The 20,276-nt window shown below is 44.7% G+C and overlaps 1 protein-coding gene and 1 pseudogene across 2 annotated transcripts in view; one reads left to right on the top strand and one right to left on the bottom strand.

Moving 5' to 3' along the window:
• LOC147446092 (mitogen-activated protein kinase 9-like) overlaps positions 1-20,276 on the top strand; it is a 61,475-nt gene that overhangs the window by 15,842 nt on the left and 25,357 nt on the right. The gene's annotated exons all lie outside the window — the stretch shown is intronic.
• On the bottom strand, positions 3,819-4,764 carry LOC147446093 (uncharacterized; annotated as a pseudogene).

Here is a 20,276-nt window from a genome sequence, read left to right as displayed (position 1 = left end):
CAAAATCCATTAGGGGAATTTTCCAGTGCATTAAACCTATTTTCCCTATTTTTGACATTTTTCAGTTATTTATTAAGTGACTTTTGTTGGGAACTAGGTAGGGCAATTTTGCTAAGATAATATATAAGCAAACCAGAGCTAGCGCTTTCTGGCAGAAGAGGCAACAGGAGCATTGCTCAACAGACCGACTCTCAAGCAAGACAAGAAGAACCTAATCGATGTTTTTGCACAGCTAGGCCAGCGTTTTTGGAACTCCTGCAATCTGCGTTTTCAGCCAGCCTCATCAGCGTTTCCCAACCTGCAAGAGGCGATTCTGCACCAGCATTTCAGCCAGCACAATGGCGATTTCAGCACCAGTTTCCTAGCGTTTTCCAACCAGCAATTTCAGCAAGTTGAAGCCTCAGCAGGTAGCGTTTTTCAGCAGCATTGCATCAACGATTTCAGCCATAAAAGACCAGCAAGTTCAGCCATGAACCTGCGTTTTTGGACCAGACTACAGTCAGCGTTTTTACAATAGAAATTCATCAAGCAGTTGCAGATTCAAAGCATTCAGATTTCAGCCTAGTCTCGTCGTCCACACCGTCGGCATCGACATAGCATCATTTAGCACTCACAATCTCTACGACTTTGTACCAGATTGTGCAATCAATAGTAGACCACTCTCGCCATTGAGAGTGGGGCCCTTGGAGGAGGGGTTTACAACTCCTTGGTGTCGTATTCTCTTCTCTCTCTATCTCTCAGTCTCATGCACCTTCATTCACAGTGTCCATTCACTTTGTTTGTATCCATTGCACTCTCTCCTTATAGAAAAGGAAGGCTCTCCCTTCCATAAGTAAAAGGAACCTTGAGCACAGTTCGGAGCACTCATCTTGAGCAAAGTTCAACATTTATTCCGCTGCACCTTACATTGGTATCGGAGCTTTGGCAGTGTTCTGTATCACTCAAGGAAAGAACCACATAAATTTTTTTGCTTGTTGCGGTCGCACGTAACCCAAGTCCTCTTAGGCGTGTCGATTCCTATTCGTGTTTTTGAAGAGTGACAGGAAACTCAAGAAAGAAGGGCTTGTCCAGCCTCCCCTTTTGCCTCTTTTCACTCATTGAGCGAACCGTGCACTTAGTGGCCGGCTAAGCGACGTGAGGTGGGAAAAAGCAACCTTGGTGTGAGCGTAAGGCCGCCAAGGGGTGCGCCCACGGAAAAGAGCAGAACTCGGGTGAAGAGAGGATTCTTCTCTAACACAGATTGGAAGCGAAAGAAGAACCTCAAGACCCTCAAGAACCCAAGACCCACAAGAACCCCAGTTCCTAAGAACCAAAGATTATGGTCATCACCCGAAGCGGAATGGATACTTCGCATGGAGGTGATGGGCATGAAAGTAGTGAAGAAGAATTTCCTCACCATGCAAGTTTTCCTGACCCTCCCCCTACGCCATCTACCCAGGGATTGTACCAAAGTCTATGGAGGTGATGGTCAAGTCAATGTTGGAGATGATGGCACAACAACAAGAAACGAATCACGTTGCGATGGCACAACTAGAAAGAAAAGCAGAACGACAGGAAGCCTTGGGACGTGAACGCCAACTCAGACAAGACACCTTTGAGCGTGAGCGTGATCAAGCGCGCTTGGCGGTTGAAGAACGACAGGCAGAGCGTGCAGCACAGAGTGAACAACGCATGCAAGAGTTTGTACGACATGTTCTCGCCTCGAAGTTCGAGCCAACAAAAGATGTTGGTAGTTCCTCAAGTGGCGCAAGTCGAGATTTGGACTCCAACAATCCAGTCATAGAGAAGATCCAGTTTAGTAAGTGTGATGGTAAGATGGATGCTACGGTTATTCATTCTTAGTTGCATCAATTTAGTGCTTATTTTGCGACAACTAAGAAGACAGGAAATAGCAAAGTTTTGACGACAGCTATGAACCTTGCTGGTGATGCCATCAATTGGTACCACGCATGGCAAGAGGCACAATTAGCCGCGCACCTAGAGGAAGCCGACGAATTCACGTCCCTTTCCTTCAATTGGACTGATTTCCAAGACAAGCTCAAGGCGCGGTTTATGATACCTCAGTATCTTGTACGATTGAAATACGCTCATCATTATCATTCAAATCATCATGCTTATCATCATGCAAATCCTGTGTATCATGCTTTGGAGAAGACGAGACCGAGAGAGTCTCCTTCTCCTTAACCATTCAATCTTCGCTTGCACATTAGAAATGAGAGATGGAGAATGAACAACTTGCTCTCCATGAATGACAATGGGAGAGTCACTTTTGGCATTGAAAGTGAACGTATTTTCAGCCCAATCAATGAGAGGGTTATGCTCATGAAACCATCGAATGCCCAAAATCATATCACATCCTGAGAGAGGAGAGACTAAAAATTTTGTACGGAAAGCAGCTTGTTGAACTGTAAACAACACATCAAGGCACTCTTTTGTGATGAGAGAGTCCATACCGGGAGTGAAGCCAGAGACCTCGAGAGGAGATTTCTGACTAACCTCTAGGCGGGCTCTCTCAACAAGAGAGAGACTGATCACATCATGCATATTGTCTGGGTCAAACAATATGACAAAACGTTGCCCCGTCATATGACCATCAATGAGAGACTCATCAATGAGAGGGTCATGAGAAACTTGGGGCACACTTGTGTTGTCATTTATTGCATTGACAGAGGAAGTGGGTTTTGTGGGTTCTTTAGATTCATTCGATTCAAGCTTAGGACGTGTTCTTTTCATGTGACCCTTAATTTGACAATGAAAACAACGACCTTCCTTAGAATAAGCGCTTTGGTCTTCCGACATGATGTATCCTCTTAAATTCCTTGTGCTACCTTTTTATTTGGGGTGAGCTTAGGTTTAGCAATTGTGTTAGCGTTACCCTTAGGTTCACTTTGAGAGTTCTTTTCTGAGACTATTGGAAGATTGGTTAGAAGAGTTACCGTTCTTACCATTCTTACCGCTCTTACCATTCTGAGGGTTCTGAGAAGTATGAGAGTACTTGTTGAAATCTTGTTTTCCTTAGGCTTTCCCTTATGCTTCATTTCCTGTGCGAGAGCAATCGCTACCGCCTTGTTGAGATCGATTGGATCGAGCACCTCGACATCATACTTGATATACTCGTCCAATCCATAAAGGAAGGCCTCCTTGCGCTCCGCATCCAATTTGCGTAATTGAGTGCCGAGCTGCAAAACACGATTAGAGAAAGACATAACTGGCATACCGTTTTGCTTGAGACCGTGCCAATGACAAGCATGATGAATTGCATGATAGGGACAATCATGATGATTTGTATGATCAAGATGTGATTGTTCATAAGGATGATGTGTTAGTTGATACTTTCTCTAGTGAAGCTAACCTCATTGCAGATTTGATCAATCACGAAGAACCGATCTTGGCTCTCGAGTCAAGGTCCAAAGAACCCCCTCAAGAAGAACCGATCTTGGCTCTCGAGCCTAGGTCCAAAGAACCCTCACAGGAAGTTCTATGTGTTTGCATGATTAGTCAGCACCTGTGTGGCACGAACGTTTCCAATCTGGAAACGTTGCCCTGTCGAAATGAACAGAAATGGAATTCTATAGAACCAGGAAACGGTGGGGGTACACCCATTTGAGAGTAGACAACAACATAAAAATTCAAACATATATCGACACCTACATTGAAGCAAACATTTTAAAAAGATTTGCATCAACACATGAATGAAACAATAACTAGATTCATAATCTACATTATGCAAAAGCAAAAAACTTGACACATAAAGTCTCTTGGCAACCAGATTTCATTAAGCATCAATGCAAATGTTCAATACATCCTACATAGAGCAGTTACATAGCTTCGACATCACCAACTTCAACATCCATTTCCACTTCGATATGGCCTTCCATTGTTAAGTCCTCTTCCACATCCCAAAAGCAACATGGCCCGGAAACATAAGAGGCTTCTTTCCTGGATTGTAGCCTTAAATTGCTATGTACATATACCAAGTCATCAGCCATTTCATGCTGCAAACGGTTGCGCTTGACGGAATGTATAAAACCATATGTCGACCAATTTCTCTCACATGTGGAAGCACTACATACCTGGGATAAAATCTTTATAGCCAATCTTTTCCCACCAAGAAGCTGCTGAGAGCTTCTGCATGTCATCCAAAGCTTCAGGATCCCCAAAGCTCCCTTGCAATCCAATGTACATAGACAATTGTGCTTTTAGCTGTGTCTTTTTCATAGCATTCCTTCCCACTCTGTTGAGTGTGGCCTTCCATCCTTTCATTACCTCACCATCCTTGTTAGGTGACTTTGAAAACCACTTTGGATTTAAGAGGAAAGCTGTTGCATGAAGAGGAGTATGCATCATCAACCACCGTGCCTGTATGAATTCATTCATTTGTTGAAACATCTCTTCGCCATCCACCTCCTCTGCCAAAATCTCCTTGATCTTTTCTACCATCTGATCCATGCCTTCAAAAATTACACCCATGCATGCTTCATCCATGTCAACCATACGCAACATTGCCATGATTGGCCAACACACCTTGACATACAACTCAATGTCCTCCCAAAAGCTAGAAGACAAAATGCTCCTCTATCACTTTTGCATCTTCATTCTGACACTTCCAGGCATCCCAATCCTCGCATGTCACCAAGTGCTTCAAAGCAGTCTTAACCCTCAACAATCTATGCAGCATCATGAAATGTGAAGCAAAACGGGTATCTCCCGGTCTAATTAGCTTGAGATGGGAGTGCTTACCAAACATGGCTCGTGTTACATCATGATTTGTGATGAACTGTTGAACTTCCTTTCCCTTCGTTACAGGCTGCTCCAACCACTTGATTGCCATCAAATCCTTCAAAAGCAAGTTCAGACAATGTGTTGCACAAGGAGTCCAAAAGATATGCTTGTACTCTCCCTCCACAATCTGTCCTGCAAGCTTGCAATTTGCCGCATTATCAGTGATAACCTGCACAACGTGATCAACACCAACCTCTTTAATAACTTTCTTAAGTGCATCTGCTAAGAACTCCCCAGTGTTAGAACTGCCACTAGTATTAATGGAGCCCTTGAATACTGTTCCTCTTGGATTGGACACCACAAAATTAATCAATGGTCTTTTGGCTGTATCTGTCCACCCATCGGAAATAAGAGAGCAACCATAATGTTGCCAAGAACACTCTACAGGTAAGAGACTTCTCTCTAATCTTGCCTTTTCTTGCTATAGTAGGGTTGTACGCAACTTCTCGTTGTTGGGAGGCTTATATCCTTTACCAAAAGTTGCAATTGCAGAGACCATATCTGAAAAGTATGGAGAACGAGCAAGCGAGAGACAATCCGCATGCATAAAAACATCTAGCCATTGCCTTGTTCACATCTTCTCTACATGAGGCATTGAACATACCTTCCAAAGATGGTTGATCTTGAGCCTTTCTCTTTGTATGCAAAGGATTGGTGTTGGCAATCTTTTGCTTCTTGTTGGCACTATCGTGATCCTCCCGTGTCATGGAGGCTTTTTGAGCCATGGTAACCTTCTTACAGATGCCAATACCTTGCTTCTTGATACCAAGCAAGTGGGCACGCACTCGTGAGTATGACCTTGAGTAGCCTTCCCGGCAAATAGAGCAAGTCCATTTCTTGCTACCACCTGCATTGAAGCAACCTGTCTCTGTTACATACTTCCAAAGAGGTTCTTGTTCGGATGGCGCTTTCTGTGTAAATGGCGTAACCAAGAATGGTTTCTTGGAGCTGGATGCAGGTGTTGCAGTCGGAGAAGGCTTGGAGCTAGCGACAGCTGATACGAACATGTTGGCTTTTATCTGCGAAAGATTGGTGCTCTTCGCTCTCGTCTTTGTTGAGCCAAATAAAAGTCTGGCTCTTTGTATTTCGGACAAGCCTACTCCGGTGACAAAACAACTTTGATACAGTTGCACTTCAAGGCTCTTTTTCTAATCGCATCATCCAATCCAAAAGAAAATTTCAGCTTGAGAGGACACTTACACGGCTCAAAAATGACTGCTCGCGGGACGCAATTGAAACAAAAACAATTGTTCGTGGCCGTAGGGTCTTCCTCTTTCATTAATGTGTCCACGTGGAAGCTTTCCTTGCTTGCACTCGCGCCGAGAGGAGTCTTCTGTCAAGCTCTGGAGCTCTCTAAGTGTTGTGCAGAGAAAAGATGTCGCTCTCTGGAATGAATCTCAGGCGACAAGAGGGGGTCGTTTTTTTTAGAGGGCTCGTTTTTTGACTGAAAGGGCCGGAGTTCGAACACGCTGAAAGGGACAGCTCACACCTCGTTTTTAATTATTTTACATTATGGTTTTTTTAAAAAACATAGCGCACCGCGTTTCGGCACGTTTCGAGGCTGCTGGAAACGCAGGGCCTCTTCAGAAACGGTGAAACGCGTTTCCAGGCTGTGTGTAGCCGTTTCCTGCAACCCAGGTCAACACGCATTGATCGAGTGTTTCATTCGTGATTGTTTCCTGTATTTTAGTCAACGTCTTTATGTGATCCCTTTTCCTAGGCATCACATATTGTACGTTGAGCACGTTTCACTCATGAATGAGCACGGATGTATGCGGATTATTCATGAAAAGCTGAAAAGTATGCATTCAAGGAAGTCACATTCCATGTCTCTTCCTTGGCACGACACAGTCTTAGAAAGAGCACAAGCAAGTATGAGCACCACCATGGGCATTTCCGTTGTGAATTGCCACAGTTGATTGATTTAGATCAAAAGAGAAAGATTTGATCTCATTGTTTGCGTGTGTGTGGTGAACGGTCCGGCACCCTCTTTGTTCATCTACATTGCATGCACAGTCTTTCGAAAAGACGAGTTTTTCCAAGTCACCTTACATGGAATAGGTATGTTCATGTTTTTGTGTTGGAAGTGGTTTCAGGAATTTTCAGCCTTCGAGATTCTTGAAGAAGGTGCATCTACGTCCATGGACAAAGTTGAAGCATTGAAGGAGCTACAAAATACTTTGTGTCGCTTTCGGCGCGGCCCAAAGAAGCAAGCGTTGCAGACCTTTACGAAGTTCAAGTATCGCATGACCCACACATCAGAGTGGGCCAGCGAAGAGTCTTTCAAGGATTCCGGATGTTGTTGGCGATCTCCCTCGACGCCATACAGTTCGGTACCAGTACCTCACTTTGAAAAGGATGGGATGTCAATTGACACATCCAACCCTATGTGTCCGTGGACAAGCTACAACATGACCAGGGTTCAGTTCAGTCAAGACAGTCTAGAATAGGAAGTGATCTGGCACTTTTGTGAGTCTGTTTGCAGACCGTGCATGACGAGTCACTTAGATTAGATGCATATCCTCTGGTTGCACAGAACACGATCATCAACATTTCCATCAGAATTCATCAGAATCCATTAGGGGAATTTTCCAGTGCATTAAACCTATTTTTGACAGTTTTCACTTATTTATCAAGTGACTTTTGTTGGGAACTAGGTAGGGCAATTTTGCTAAGATAATATATAAGCAAACCAGAGCTAGCGCTTTCTGGCAGAAGAGGCAACAGGAGCATTGCTCAACAGGCCGACTCTCAAGCAAGACAAGAAGAACCTGATCGATGTTTTTGCACAGCTAGGCCAGCGTTTTTGGAACTCCTGCAATCTGCGTTTTCAGCCAGCCTCATCGGCGTTTCCCAACCTGCAAGAGGCGATTCTGCACCAGCATTTCAGCCAGCACCATGGCGATTTCAGCACCAGTTTCCTAGTGTTTTCCAACCAGCAATTTCAGCAAGCAGAAGCCTCAGCAGGTAGCGTTTTTCAGCAGCATTGCATCAGCGATTTCAGCCATAAAAGACCAGCAAGTTCAGCCATGAACCCGCGCTTTTGGACCAGCCTACAGTCAGCGTTTTTACAGTAGAAATTCATCAAGCAGTTGCAGATTCAAAGCATTCAGATTTCAGCCAAGTCTCGTCGTCGTTGTCGTCCACACCGTCGGCATCGACATAGCATCATTTAGCACTCACACTATCTACGACTTTGTACCAGATTGTGCAATCAATAGTAGACCACTCTCGCCATTGAGAGTGGGGCCCTTGGAGGAGGGGTTTACAACTCTCTGGTGTCGTATTCTGTTCTCTCTCTATCTCTCAGTCTCATGCACCTTCATTCACAGTGTCCATTCACTTTGTTTGTATCCCTTGCACTCCCTCATTAAAGAACGGAAGGCTCTCCCTCCCATAAGTAAAAGGAACCTTGAGCACAGTTCGGAGCACTCAATTTGAGCAAAGTTCAACATTTATTCGGTTGCACCTTACACAAGGGTGTTTGGACCGCCATAGCTTTCCTTGGAATCGTTGTTCCAAAGGGGCGATTGTTTTGGCAACACCCACTTGAGAGAAAGATAGAAGTCAGTTGAAATTTCAGCAAATGAAAGAGTATTTACCTCAGAGATCCTACTAAGGGCATCGGCTACCGCATTGGTAGCACCCTTACGGTAGGCGTATCTCAAAATCAAACTCTTGCATGAGTTCGGCCCACCTTGCCTTTCGACCACAAAGGTTGGACTGATCGCCTAAATATTTTAAACAATGGTGGTCTGTCCATACCACGAAGTGGACACCAAAGAGGTAATTGTGCCAAACCTTCAAGGCATGAATGACCACCAACAATTCCTTTTCTTGTGTGGAATAATATGTGCATTCTGTGAGCTTGCGACTCTCAAATGCTACATGTGGCTCATCCTGGTATAGGACAACGCCGATTGCATAATCATTGGCATCCGTTTCCACAATCTGCAACATTGGTGCAATAGTAACAAGTCGTTTCAATGTTTGGAAACATTGATCGAGCTCATCTGTCCATCGCATGGACAGACTGACACTATGCTTTTTGCTTTAGACGCCCTTTAGCAGACGAGTAAAGGGTTCGGCAATACGAGCCTAGTTCTTGATAAATTTCTTGATAAACCCAAAAAGAATTTCACTTGCTTGATCAAACTGACAATGTGCTTTTTGCTTTGGGCGCCCTTTAGAAGACGAGTAAAGGGTTCAACAATACGAGCGTAGTTCTTGATAAATTTCCTGATAAACCCAAAAAGAATTTCACTTGCCTGATCGTGTGTCACAAGGCGGGCACCACGTGCCAATAGAAAAGAACAGACTGAACAACTTTAAGCACTTCAAATAACAATTGAACTGAAATGGAGAGAGAGACGACACGCGACACGGAGTGGCGGAATTCCACCCCAGAGAGTATTGGCCCCAAACCTTGGTGCCCCTTTCGGTATTTCTTTATATTGCATCATCAAAGTACAAGCCGGTACTCCAGACTCTGCACGTTCGTACTGAAGCATGCCAGAGAATGAGCCCTAGCCTCATATTTAAAGGCCCTTGGCCTGAAAAGCAGTTATAGTAAAAAGCCTTTAAAACTCAAAAGCTTCTGGTTCAAAAGCAAAGCCAAAAAGCTGCCAGCGCAATTTACGGAAATCCGTACAGCTTGCCACGTCATCATGTCAGCGCAATTTTCGGAATTTGTTTGTTGCCTTAGGGTTAGAGTTAGGGTTTCTGGCAGAAATTAGGGTTTACAGGTTTTAGGGTTAGGGTTTTCAGAATTAGGGTTTCTGGCAGAAATTAGGGTTTGCAGGTTTTAGGGTTAGGGTTTTCAGAATTAGGGTTTGCAGCAATTAGGGTTTTTGCACTCGGGCAACCACGTCATCACTCTGTGACACTTCTTCTGTTGCTTGTTCTTCTTAGGGTTTAGGCCCCTCGGCCACATCTGTACGTTGACTCCATTCTTTAGGCTTTGACACGTCAGCAGTGTGTTACATCTCCCCTTCTTGAAAGAGAGTAATCGTCCGCGATTACAACATATCTGCAAAACAACTCAAGTTAGCTAAAACAATTCCGAGGGTCATTCCGAGGGACATTTCGAGGGACAATCAATTTGCTCTTTTTTATTAAGGAGTTAGCTTCTCCTTTCTGCTCTTTTAATCAAGGAGTTAGCTGCTCCTATCGGCTGTTTTGATCAAGGAGTTAGCTTCTCCTTTCGTCCATATTGGAACTCTTGGTATTCCGGCGTAGTAAAATTAGCCATCACACCCAGACCGTACTGATCTTCCTCGGGTGTCTTAATGCACTAAAATTACATACCCAGGCAATCTCATCCAATTAGGAATATTCAGTGGTTGGCACATCACAATGCAACACAAATGCTCACATATGCATGTTATAGGACATAGAAACATAAAGCCGCCGATGAACACTGCCCCCGCAAATAACCATCCAGGTCCGGGCCATGAGCTGTTCAACGACTCCCTCATCACTCCTCCCGCATAACCTAAAAAGGTCCGGGCCGGGAGATATAGAGGCCTTTTACAACCAAATGCCCCCCAGACCGCAGCCTGCATCGTTTGGAGGTGCTGAGAGTAACCACTGCTCAGACTTCTTAATACTCCTCCCGCATCACCAATCATTGAAACCAGTATCAAACTAGAGTCAAACAATTCAAATTGGCACCAAAACAGGTTCAAAACAGATACCATCCATTTCAAACAAATTCCAAACAGGATCACCAAACAAGCTCAAACAGAACTCAAACTTAAAAGCAATCTCGACATCAGTCGAGCTCGAAAAGTCGACTGACTTTCCATCCTGAAACTTGCACTAAAAATTAGGGTTAGGTTTCTTCCATAATGTCATAGCCGAGCACATCATGGTCCATCAGCTCTTGGACAAACAATGTTTCTTTGGCGGCGATGGTAGTCCCAAGATAGCAATCGCACTCGGTCTCCAAGTTCATCTGCTCGTGAAGAGACATCTACTGGGAGATGTCGAGAAACTTCAAGTTATAATCTGCTAGGGTTTCCATGGCAAGCATTTCAAGATACCCCACTCTGCCAGAAGTTGCACTCCGAAGGAAGATGTCAGAAACCATATAACTTCGGGCAAAAATTTTCTTGAAAGCTTGTCAAGTACTTGGAGTATGCTGCTTGGTAGCTGTAGACATCAACATCTGCATGGCACTGCTTCGGAGAAAAACAGTGACTTGAAACAAATCTGGATCCTTCTCTTGCAAGTGATCTTAATTGGCTTATGCCTTGTAAGACACTGCAGTGAAGACGGGAGCGCGCCCGATGCGCGATGAAGTAAGGGTGGGAGTGGCTCTGTAGGGCGAAGATACCTCGAATCAAATTCCAATAGCTCTGTCTGCTCTTTTGTAGGACCGGTATGCTTTTAGAAAAGTACACGCTTGATTCTGTGATACCACTGTCACAAGGCGGGCACCGCGTGCCAATAGAAAAGAACAGACTGAACAACTTTAAGCACGTCAAATAGCAACTGAACTCAAATGGAGAGAGAGACGACTCGCGACACGAAGTGGCGGAATTCCACCCCAGAGAGTATTGGCCCCAAACCTTGGCGCCCCTTTCGGTATTTCTTTATATTGCATCATCAAAGTACAAGCCGGTACTCCAGACTCTGCACCTTCGTACTGAAGCATGCCAGAGAATGAGCCCTAGCCTCATATTTAAAGGCCCTTGGCTTGAAAAGCAGTTATAGTAAAAAGCCTTTAAAACTCAAAAGCTTATGGTTCAAAAGCAAAGCCAAAAAGCTGCCAGCGCAATTTACGGAAATCCGTACAGCTTGCCACGTCATCATGTCAGCGCAATTTTCGGAATTTGTTTGCTGTCTTAGGGTTAGAGTTAGGGTTTCTGGCAGAAATTAGGGTTTGCAGGTTTTAGGGTTAGGGTTTTCAGAATTAGGGTTTGCAACAATTAGGGTTTCTGCACTCGGGCAACCACGTCATCACTCTGTGACACTTCTTCTATTGCTTGTTCTTCTTAGGGTTTAGGCCCCTCGGCCACATCTGTACGTTGACTCCATTCTTTAGGCTTTGACACGTCAGCAGTTTGTTACATCGTGGGCCAATCCAGCACAACAAGTATCTTCTCAGGTTCAATGCGAATGCCATTGGCTGAGATGAGATGACCTAGATCCAACAATGCCGTGCGGAAAAATTCGCACTTGTTTTGCTTCGAATACAACTTTTCTCATCTCAAAGCACGTAAGTCGAGACGAAGGTGTTGCAGGTGCTTCTCGAGTGTTTTGCTGTAAATTAAGATATCGTCGAGGAACACTACTACTCACTTTCCCAAATACGGAGGAAAGAGATAATTCATCATTTGTCGGAAAGTGACAAGAGCGTTGGTCAACCCAAAGGGTAACACCAAAAACCGGTCATGTCTATACCGTGTATGAAACACGGTTTTTGGGACATCACGCGGATGTATCCATATCTGATGGTACGAGGAAGTTGGAACGTAGATCGATCTTGGTGAAATAAGGAGCACCCGAGAGTCGATCCATAAGGTCGTCCATGTGGGGGTAACAGATACTTATTTTTGACGGTGACCTTATTGAGATCTTTGTAATCTACGCAGAAGCGCATCCCTTCGTCCTTTTTAGCGAGAAGAACCGGAGCGCCCCACGGAGACTTACTAGGTTCAATAAACCTTTGGCAAGATAGGTTTGAAACTGTCTAGCTATCTCGCCTTCCTCCTTTGGGCTGAACCTATAAGGTTGCGGAGAGACGGGATGGTTACCAGGCAAAAGCTCTATCTTATGATCGAGATCGGGCCCACGAGACGGTGGAAGGCCATTAGGTGAATCCGGCGGAAAAGTGTTCGCAAATTCAACCAAAACGGAATCCAAGTAACGCTTAATAGTCATGTATCATGATGAGACAAAGACTCAAGAGTTTCCAATACAATAACATCACTTTTGAAAGAAGAGAATGACATTGAGACGGTAAATTAACAACAGAATCTTTAACCCAAGAAACTGCAAGTTGCACACTGGAATCATGAGATTATGCATTGACTTCATTAGCTGAAAGTAGATTTACATCATAATTGTGTGGTCAGGGAAGGAGAAGATCCCTCGACCACATGGTACACCATTAAGTGCACAGAAAACTGTATGTGATGCATAATCGAAAGACAAAGAAGTTGTCTTATTGTAAAACCATGGCATGCCTCAAATAACATCTACATGCTCAAGGCCCATGATGCGAAAGTCCAAGACTTCATGGTAACATTGGATTCGGAGGTCGAGTCCCCGACACAACCTCCTTCCATTGATCGCTTCTACGTTTCGCATAACGGACCACATATAGATGGTCTGCAGGTGACGTATTGAGCTCAAGTGCCTGTACCACACAAGAAGAAATGAAATTATGAGTGGAGCTATTGTCGAATAAGATTGTCACAACGTGGCCATTGATCTCTCTTTTAATGCGAAGAAGATCGTGTGGGCCAAATACAGCCTTATCATCGCGACAACCTGGGCAACTACGTGCATTAACATGAAAAATCTCTAAATCAGAAGTTGTCGACGACGTTTACCGAAGTGGTCGTCGGTCGCTCCTCCTTTTGCTTGGGACACTCCTTATCATCGCGGAAGTGGCCGGTTTGATGGAAATCGAAACAATGGTTTTTCTTCTGATCCTCCATACGAGCTGCCTTTGATTTGCTGTCATTCTTGGATTTCTTCTACAGAGGGTCCGATGATTGACTTGTGGTTGCTAAAGCGTTCAAGCCCTTGAATTTAGACATGGAGGAACCATGGTGAGAAGTCCCCCCATCCGTCGGGCCACCTCTCAAAGCCACCAAAGTATTGTCATAGTTTAGATGGCCTCAATAGTTGTAACTGGATTGCGTAAAACCTCGTTCTGATATGCTTGCTGCAATCTGAAGAGGTAGAGGTACAACATCTGGACAATGATCGTAGAACGGAAGATGCCCAAGACGTTGGGCATCTGTAAAACTATACATATCGAAGAAGGCGGTCCATTTCGCCAACCACGAGTCTATAGCGGTCTCTTCGCACTCTTTCATTTCCCCTTTGAAGGGCTTGGGGTAGAGTTGAAGAGGCAAGGTACCCATGGTGACGGGCGAAAATGGGACCTGTGCAGAGCGTATGTAAGGTGCAGCGGAAGTGAATGTTGAACTTTGCTCAAGATGAGTGCCCCGAACTGTGCTCAAGGGTTCATTTTACTTACGGAAGGGAGAGCCTTCCGTTCCTTTAGTGAGAGAGTGCAAATGATCACAAACAAAGTGAATGACACTGTGAATGAAGGTGTTGAGGCTGACAGAGAGAAACAAGAATACGACACCAGAATGTTGTCAAACCCTCCTCCAAGGGCCGCACTCTCTATGGCGAGAGAAGTCTATGCTATTGATTGCACAAATCTGGTACAATGGTCTAGATGCAATGGACTTACTGACGATGTTGACGACAATGATGACGACGACGAGACGGGCTGAAATCTGAAAACGCTAGGGGATGAATTCTGCTAATCTGTTGAATTCTGACATCGTGTCGGCGAGGATGGTGACGGCGACGACGCGATGACGGTGCGCTGAAAACGCAGATGCTGAAATCTGCAAACAACGGGCTGAAAGTGAAAACGTTGGCTGATCGACCGTGCGGCGAGGATCTTCTGCGGGAAAGTGAGATCTGCGAGGTTTGGGGCTGCTACTGTGGAGCTTAAGTGTTGAAAATAGGAAACGCTGATGCTAGGGCTGATTCCGTTGCCGGGAATCTGCAAACGCTGATGTTGATCTGCAAGTTGCAAAAACGTGAGGTTGATATGGGGATCTGCAAAACGCTAGGCTGATCTGCAACTGGAAAATGTTGGTCAACACTAGGCTGATCTCCTTATTAAAGTGAGGTACCGATACCGATCTGCATGGCTTCCTTGTAGGCTGCCAACAATTCGGGATAATCTTTGAAAAACTCTTCATCCACCTACACTGCCTCGTGGGTTCCTCAATTCTTGAACTTCAAAAAGTACTGTCTGACTTGCTTCTTTGAACCATGGTGAAACCGATGCGTCAACATTTGCTTTGGCTCCATGACTTCAGCTTTAATGTTGATGCCAAAGGGAAGGAGTGGATGGCGAGGGTCTACTGCTGAGGGGGGGTACTGCTGAGAAGTTGCCTGTTGAGCGGGAAGCTCCTGCTGCCTCTTCTACCAGAAAGTGCTATCTTGGGTTTGCTTATATATTAACTTAGCAAAATTGCCCCACCTACTTTTGTTGGAAAGTTACTTAAAAATAATAAGTGAAAATACCAATAAATAGGAAAACAGGCTAAATGCATTGGAAAATTCCCCTAACTGATGCTAATGGATTCTGATGGGAATTCCGATGATCATGCTGTGTGCAACCGGAGGATATGCATCTATGCTAAGTGACTCGGCATGCACGTTCTACGAATAGACTCATAAACGTGCCAGATCATTGCTAATCTAAACTGACTGAACTGACTGAACCCTGCTGTGGTGTAGCTTGTCCACGGACACATAGGGTTGGGATGTGTCACGTGACATCCCCTCCTTTTCAAAGTGAGGTACTGGTACCGAACTGTATGGAGATCGCCAACAGCATCCGGAATCTTGGAAGGGACTCTGCGTCGGCCCACTCTAATGTGTGGGTCGTGCGGTACTTAAACTTCATAAAGGTCTGCAACGCTTGCTTCTTTGGGCCGCGCCAAAAGCGACTCAAAGTCTTCTGAATCTTCTTCCTTGCTTCAACTTCGTCTAGAGTCATGCTTCTTCCATCTGCAAGAATCTCCATGGCTGAAAATTCCTGAAACAATCTCCAACACAAAACCATGAACATACCCATTCCATGTAAAGTGAAGGAAAAAAATCTTGTCTTCTCTAAAGACTGTGTATGCAATGTAGATGAACATAGAGACGGAGTGACAACCCGTTCATCAAACACATGCAAACAATGCGATCGAATCTTTTCTGTTTGATCGAAATCAATCAACTGTGGCAAATCACAATGGAAATGCCCATGCTTGGTGCTCATACTATCATGTGATCTTTCGGAAACTGTGTCATGCCAAGGAAGAGACATGGAATGCGACTTCCTTACATACAAACTTTTCAGCTTTTCTCGAAAAATCCGCATACATTCGTGCTCATCCATGAGAGAAAGGTGCTCAAGATACACTATGTCATGCCTAGTAAAAGGGATCACATAACGATGCTGACTAAAATACAGGAAACCTTCACGAATGAAACACTCGAACAATGTGTGTGTATCAATCATGCGAACACATAATACTTCTTGTGATGGCTCTTTGGACCAAGGCTCGAGAGCCAAGATCGGTTCGTCCTAAATGATCGAATCGTCGTGTGGAGGTTCTTTGGACCTCGACTCGAAAGCCAAGATCGGATCTTCGTGATTGATCGAATCTACAACGAGGTTAGCTTTGCTAGGAAAAGCATCCACTAACACATCATCCTTGTGAACAATCACATCATCTTCATGAATCCATCATGCTTGTCTTTTTCATCCAAATCATCATGTAAATCATTATCATTCAAATCATCATGCTTCTCATAATCATGCAAGTTCTGTGTGTCATTCTGTGGAGAAAAAGAGACTGAGAGAGTCTCCTTATCTCGAATCCTTTCAATCTTGTCTTGCATATTAGCAATGAGAGATGGAGAAGGAGCAATGTTTTTTCCATGAATGACAATAGGAGAATCACTGTCGACATTGAGAGTTATAGTGTTAGCCGCAAATTTCAGGAGAGCGTCATTATCACGAAACCATCTAATGCCTAAAATCATATCGCATCCTGAGAGAGGAGAAACAACAAATCTTCTAGTGAAGGCAGTCTGTTGCATTGCAAACAACATATCAAGGCATTCCTCCGTGATGAGAGCGTCCATACCAGGACGAAAGCCAGAGACCTCGATAGGAGATCTCGGACTAACTTCGAGGCGGGCCCTCTCAACAAGAGAGGAACTAATCACATCATGCATACTACCTGGGTCAAACAATATGACAAAACGGTGCCCCGACGTACGACCATAACATTTAATGAGAGAATCATCAATGGGAGGGTCCTGAGAAACTTTGGGCACACCTGTGTTATCATTCATTGCATTGACAGATGTAGTGGGTGCTGTGGGTTCTTTAGATTCATTAGATTCAAGCTTAGGATATGTTCTTTTTATGTGACCCTTAATGTGACAATGAAAACAACGACCTTCATTAGAATAAGTGCTTTGTTCTTCCGACGTGATGTATACTCCTACAATTCCTTGTGCGACCTTTTCATTTGGAGTAAGCTTAGGTTTAGCAGTTGTGTTAGCCTTACCCTTGGATTCATTGGAAGAATTCTTTGATGAGAGATTGTTGGAAGATTGGTTAGAAGAGTTATCATTCTTACCATTCTTACCGTTCTTATCATTCTGCGGGTTCTGAGAAGTCTGCGAGGTACTTGTGGAAGTCTTGTTCTCCTTAGGCTTTCCCTTATTGTGCTTCATCTCCTGTGCGAGAGCAATGGCTACCGCTTTGTTGAGATCGATTGGATCGAGTACCTTGACATCATACTTGATATACTCGTCCAATCCGTAAAGAAATGCCTCCTTGTGCTTCGCATCCGATTTGTGTAATTGAGTGCCAAGCTGCAAAACACGATTAGAGAAAGACATAACCGGTATACCGTTTTGCTTGATAGCTCGCCAATCGTCCTTCAATCGTGCAAGGTACTGAGGTAGCATAAACCGCGCCTTGAGCTTGTCTTGGAAATGAGCCCAACTAAAAGAGAGGGGCGTGAAATCGTCGGCTGCCTCTAGGTGCGCGGCTAGCTGTGCCTCTTGCCATGCCTGGTACCAATTTATGGCATCACCGGCAAGGTACATAGCTGCCGTCAAAACTTTGCTATTGCCTGCTTTCTTTAGTTGTCGCAAAATAAGAATTAAATTGATGCAACCAAGAATGAATAACAGTAGCATCCATCTTACCGTCATACTTACTGAAAGTCAACTTCTCTGTGACCGGATTGTGTGAATCCGCATCGTGGCTTGCGCCACTTGACGAACTTCCACGATCTTTGGGTGGTTCGGTCTTCGAGGCTAGGACTTGCGTAATAAATTTTTGATTACGAATCTCCCTTTGAGCTTCTCGCTCGGCGTCCCTTTCTGTTTTGCGTTCTTTTCGTTCAGTGCGCTCGCGTTCGAGAGCAAGTCGATTTTCTACTTATTGTGCAGCCAATCTTGCGTTTCTTTCATCCCGCTCGCGATCCTTGGCTTCTTGTGCACGGTCCTTTGCTGCTTGTTCTTCTGCTTTGCTTTCAAGTTGTGCGAATGCAACTCGATTCGTTTCTTGTTGTTGTGCCATCATGTCCAACATCGACTTGACCATCATCTCCATAGGAGGGAGGACAACTTGTGGCGTAGATGGCGAAGGGGGAGGGTTGGAAAAATCTCCTGGTGGGGAGAATCCTTCGTCGCCTCTCTCATGCTCATCACCTGAATGCGAAGAGTCCATGCCGCTTCGGGTGACGAACATGCACTAGGATCTTTGGGGTCTTAAGCTCGCGAGGAACTTTGGTTCTTGAGGGTCTTGAGGTTCTTGAGGTCCTTGATTCGTGAGAATCTTGGGTCCTTGAGGTTCTTGAGTCTTGAGGGTCTTGGGTTCTTGGGGTTCTTGAGGTTTTCTTTCGCTTGCAAATCGCGTTGGAGAAGGATCTTCTCTTCACTCGAGTTCTACCCTTTTTTGCGGGCGCACCCCTTGGCGGCCTTGCGCTCACACCAAGGTTGCTTTTTCCTACCTCACGTCGATTGGCCGGTCGCTAAGTGCACGGTCCGCTCTCAATGAGTGAAAAGAGACACAAGGGGAGGCTGGACAAGCCCTTCTTTCTTGGGGTTCTTGTCACTCTTCAACAAAACACGATTAGGAATCGCCACGTCCAAGTAAACTCGGGTTCATGTGATCGCAAAAAGCAAAAAAATTTCTTGTGGTTCTTGTGGTTCTTTCCTTGAGTAATGCATAACACTTCCAAAGCTCTGATACCAATGTTAGGTGCAACGGAATGAATGTTGTATTTTCTCAAGATTAGTGATCTTTATTGCTCAAGGTGCCTTCCGTCTTGTAGAGTGCTATGATCACGAACAAAGTGAGTGGATATTGTGCATGCAAGTGAATGAGACTGAGAGAAGGAGAGAGAAGAGATACGACACCTGAGAGGTTGTAAAACCCTCCTCTGAAGGCCCCGCTCTCGTCGGCGAGAGTGGTCTACTTTGATTGCACAAAGGTGTACAATGCTTATGCAATGGACTAATGCAATGGGACTATGCCGACGACAACGACGGTGATGACGACGGCGACTTCGTGGCTGAAAAACTGTGATCTTCTATGGGCTGAATTCGGTGTCTGTTTCGAGGCTGAAATGACTGTTTTTCTTGCTATTTTAATGGCTGAAAATGACTGGTTCATTCGGAGTCATGCTGGTGATGGAAACGCTGCAGATCTGCACTTGTCAGGCTGCGTTTTAGGTCAATGTTGTATGCTGAAAAACGTTGGGACAGCATGTGTTTTTCCTTGCTAAAAATGGCAGCAGATACTAGCGTTAGTAATTGCTGAATTTTGCTGAAGAAAACGCTGAACTTGCAGGTTGTCTAGCGTTAGTAAAAATGCCAGTGCTGGCTATGGTTTGTTGAGGTCAGAATCGCTATGGCTGGTCTGCTACCGTGTCATAGGCTGAAACTGCAAGAATCCAACTACTGAATTCTGCGTTTTTGCTACTGCTGAGCTGACGTTTTTGACAAGGTTGAAAAAACGCTGAATCTACAAGTGATGCTGGCGTTTTTGTCCAGGCTGAAAAACGCTGGGTGGGAGGAAAACGCCAAAGGGAAGAGTGGATGGCTAGGGTCTACTGCTGAGGGGGGTTACTGTTGAGAAGTTGCCTGTTGAGCGGGAAGCTCTTGCTGTCTCTTCTGCCAGAAAGTGCTAACTTGGGTTAGCTTATATATTAACTTAGCAAAATTGCCCTATCTACTTTTGTTGGAAAGTCACGTAAAAATAATAAGTGAAAATACCAATAAATAGGAAAATAGGCTAAATGCACTGGAAAATTTCCCTAACTGATGCTAATGGATTTTGATGGAAATTCCGATGATCGTGCTGTGCAACCGAAGGATATGCATCTATGCTAAGTGACTCGGCATGCACGGTCTACGAATAGACTCACAAAAGTGCCAGATCACTGCTAATCTAAACTGACTGAATTGACTGAATCCTGCTGTGGTGTAGCTTGTCCATGGACACATAGGGTTGGGATGTGTCACGTGACATTGGGTCCATGACTTCAGCTTCATCGATGATCTCCGGCTCTTCTTCTTTGGAAATGTCCTTCGGAGGTGTTCCCTGAAACACTTTCAGTCAAGAAACATTGAAAACGTTGTGCATTGACCATGAGTTAGGCAATTGCAATTTCATAGAAACCTCATTTATCTTTTAAATGACAGGA

This window comes from Adiantum capillus-veneris, chromosome 12 (genome assembly GCF_014529385.1).
Source record: "Adiantum capillus-veneris isolate H3 chromosome 12, ASM1452938v2, whole genome shotgun sequence".
NCBI lineage: Eukaryota > Viridiplantae > Streptophyta > Polypodiopsida > Polypodiales > Pteridaceae > Adiantum > Adiantum capillus-veneris.
The sequence above is the reverse complement of the archived record's forward strand: the minus strand, read 5'-3'. Positions and strand labels throughout refer to the sequence as shown.